Here is a 3,787-nt window from a genome sequence, read left to right on the forward strand (position 1 = left end):
ATAGGGAAAGCTAAGCCGTAAATCTGTACAACAACCGTACCCTTCCTTTCCTTCGGTTTTATTTTTGTTAATATTTGTTTGTTTGTTTTAATTTGGCTGCGCCAGGTCGACCTTCATTGAGGCAAGCAAGATATTTGGCTACAGCATGCAAACTCTTCGCTGTGGCATGGGAGATCTAGTTCTCAGATCAGGGAATGAACCTGGGCCTCCTTCTTTGGGAGTGTCCAGTCTCAGCCACTGGACCACCAGGAAGTGCCTGTTTTGTTTTTAGGTGAAGATGGTATTTAAGGTGATATCTTGAGCCATTTCAGTCACTGACTCAGTTTCCTGAGTTTCTCCAAAGCACTCACAAGGTGCACATTGTTAAACTGATTTGGAAAACAAGTAAAGGTTGTCTGCTGCAACACTGTGTGCTTACAAATATCTAAACGGTAAATGGCATGTTATTTATTTTTAATTACTATGGGGAGAAAAAGAATGCAGGATTCATACATGTTACAACATGAATAAACATTAAAACCATCTTCAGTGGAAAAAATCCATATAGAAAAGGCCACCCAGAACCCATATTCACGATGTCTGCTTTCAATCCATCAAGTTTGTCCAAATAACTGAAAATCTCAGTAACACTCTAAACAAAGAAAAAAGGATGAGGATGGAAAAAAAGATATATTCACACACTTGAGCAATTGCTAAGAGTGGAAGTGGGGCTGTGGATTACATTATAATGTAGAAACCATATGATTTCCTGATTTTGGAGATTATGTGGTGGTTCTGCAGAAGGCACCCATTTTGGATAAAACACATAAGAGTATTTTAGATGATGTGGCAAATGCGAGCACCTTTTCCCATTGCTAGGCGTTTTCTGTACATTTTAAATGACTGGAAAGTAAACTATGTTTGAAAACAACCATGTCAATACCACAAAGGAAATTTAGAGTAGACAGGCAGGAAGGTTTCTTCTACAGGCCAAGACTTACCCAGACGAAGTTCAAGGGAAGCTGTGATGCTCACTGCCCTTGAAGGAGTCCACATGGAATGAAGAAGTACTGTGGGAAGTCTATTAGGAAACACCGTGGCTTGGGTCCTCTGGATGACCTATTGCAGGAGAAACAGATTTTACAAATAAAATTTTCCACGTAACTTGACAAAAAGTTGTTAGACTACAATCAGTAAAGCTGAATCATTTCGGATCGATTTACAACCGTATAAAATACTACCATTTACAATCCCAATCAATATACAAACATCACTTGCGTTTCTATACACTAATAACAAGCAGAAACAAAAATTAAGAAAACCCCACTTATCACTGCATCAAAAACAGTAAAACAGCCAGCAACAAACTTAATCAAGGACATAAAAGACCAGTCGTCTGAAAACGAGAAAGCACTGATAAAGAAACCAAAGGAAACACAAATACACAGAAAACTACTCCACGCTCACGCACTGGAACAATGAGGAATTAAAAGGTCCATTCCAACCAAAGTCATCAACAAATACACTGACTGCAATCACAAAATAATATTCAATGGCATTTTTCACACAAATAGAAATATTCCTAATATTAGACTGCTAATGTTGAACAGGACCTTAAACGGCCAAAAAGACTCTGAGAAAGAGGAACACAGCTGGAGGCATCCTCCTGTCCGACTTCAAACTGCATCACGGAGCTGTAGTGACCACCACCGTGAGGAACTGGCAGGAACACAGACACAGGGACTCCAGGAGAGAATAGAGAGCCCAGGAACGAACCCCACACGTACATGGTCAATTCCTGAAAATCAGAGCAGGAACGAGCGAAGAGGAAAGGACAGTCTTCCCAAGAAACAGTGACAGGAAAATGGCCACCTACACGGAAGAACATCAGTGGTCATCCTCGAGGTCATCTAACACAAACCTAACTAAAACCCCACCGTTTTTCACACGGAGCTCTTTCCCCCGAGTCCTCTGAGATGGACCTCCAGTCAGCCCTCAGCTGGACACAGGAAATGTCTACTCCGTCCTCATTTTTCGCTCTTGCAGCGCCTCCCTGCTGGTGGGCACTGAGGCAACCCTGCTCTTCTCTGCCTGAATGCAGCCCCGTTATCCAGAAGCCTGAGCCCTGATGGTCCTGAGACAAAGCTCCCGCCAGCCAGCTGCTCACCGAGCAGAGTCTAAAGGCAAAGCGTCCTGTGCCCGCGGGTCAGAGGGGGATTTGGCGCCCCCTGCGGGCCGCCAGAGAAGAGCGGGCAGCCCGGCGCTCACAGACCTCAGAGGGCTCACCCAGAAGCAGCTCTGCTGCGAGCACTCAGGCTGGAAGCCCAAACTGAAATGGAGCAGAATAGCTCCATGACCCTCTGCAAAACATGGCTAAGGAACACTCAGAGCCTGTATGGAATGCAGCCATAAAAAACAACACATTTGAGTCCGTTCTAATGAAGGGGATGAACCTAGGGTGTCTTAAACAGGGAAGTCAGTCAAAGAGAGAAAAACATGGAATCTAGAAGGATGGTACTGACGAGTCTGTTCACATAGCAGCGATGGAGATGCAGACATAGAGAACAGACTTACGGACAAGGGTGGGGAACAAGAGGGAGAGGGTGAGAGGAGTGGAGAGAGCAGCATGGATGCAGGTACACCAACATTTGTAAATAGACAACCAATGGGAATTTGCTGTAGGACTCAGGGAACTCAAACTGGGGCTCCGTAATCACCTAGAGAGGTGGGAATAGGTGGGAGGTGGGAGGGAGATTCAAGAGCAAGAGGACATAGGTACACCTATGGTTAATTCATGTGGGTGTATGACAAATCAAACCAATATTGTAAAGCAGTGATCAATGAACTAAAAAGAAATAACTGTTTAGAAAAATATGCACATAAACACAAACTTTGCAACAAGGTAATTCCATTTAAAACACTATAGAAATTTTAGAAAACAACAAAAGATCTACATGACCTTTGGTCTGGTGATCAGGTCTAACACACACAAAAAAAGCCAACTTACCAAATTATGAATATAAATTATTTAAAACGTTGCCTTTTATAATTTTATACATTTACCCTGTGGAGGACCTTACTCGAGAGAACCAAAAACAAACTGTTAAATGAACCACTGACCACCCACCCTTGCCAGGCCACAGAGAAAAGAAAACCCTTGCAGGAGTCATCTTACAACAGGAGGTCCTGGTAAGGAACAAGGAACTAACAAACTACCACCAACCAGAATTCTGGAGAGGTCAGAAGGAGATGGGAGGCTCCAGTTCAGAGGTCCTACCAACCTCCCAGGATCCACTTCGCTGGAATCCATCTCGGCTGAGTGATGCGTGTGCCCCCAAGAAGGATCCTAATTCAGAGTGACTGGCAAGAGACAAACCAGAAATTAACCCAATGACCATAAAACCTGAGACTGTGAGCCACGTGGCAGAGTGGTTCTCTCCGTTTCCCTCACCCTCCTGCCCTGCGCCCCGGCAGCCCTTCCCAATAAAGCCTCTCGCTTGGACAGCACTCCTCTCCTCAGACGACTCATTGCCAAGTGTCAGACAAGAACTCACTCTCAAGCCCTGGAAGGGATCCCCCTTCCTTCATCAAAAGCAATATCCAGGAGAAAATATCTTCAAAACGCTGTCTTGTAGAGAAGGAAATCAGAGAAGGCAATGGCAGCCCGCTCCAGTACCATTGCCTGGAGAATCCCATGGGCAGAAGAGCCTGGTAGGCTGCAGCCCTGGGGTGGCTGAGAGTCAGACACGACCTCACTGAGTGACTTCACTTTCACTTTTCACTTCCATGCACTGGAGAAGGACATGGC

General features: G+C 44.8%; 1 long non-coding RNA gene across 1 annotated transcript; it reads right to left on the minus strand.

Annotated features, from left to right (window-relative positions):
- Positions 1–980: 980 nt before the first annotated feature.
- On the minus strand, positions 981–3,666 carry LOC120860649. The gene is made up of 2 exons (XR_005720393.1): positions 3,203–3,666; positions 981–1,098 (listed from the first exon to the last, which is right to left on the minus strand). It is a non-coding gene; the product is annotated as an uncharacterized LOC120860649 (long non-coding RNA).
- Between the last annotated feature and the right edge of the window lie 121 nt (positions 3,667–3,787).

The sequence above is a fragment of the Oryx dammah genome, unplaced genomic scaffold (assembly GCF_014754425.2).
Source record: "Oryx dammah isolate SB20612 unplaced genomic scaffold, SCBI_Odam_1.1 HiC_scaffold_11150, whole genome shotgun sequence".
In the NCBI taxonomy this organism is placed as follows: domain Eukaryota; kingdom Metazoa; phylum Chordata; class Mammalia; order Artiodactyla; family Bovidae; genus Oryx; species Oryx dammah.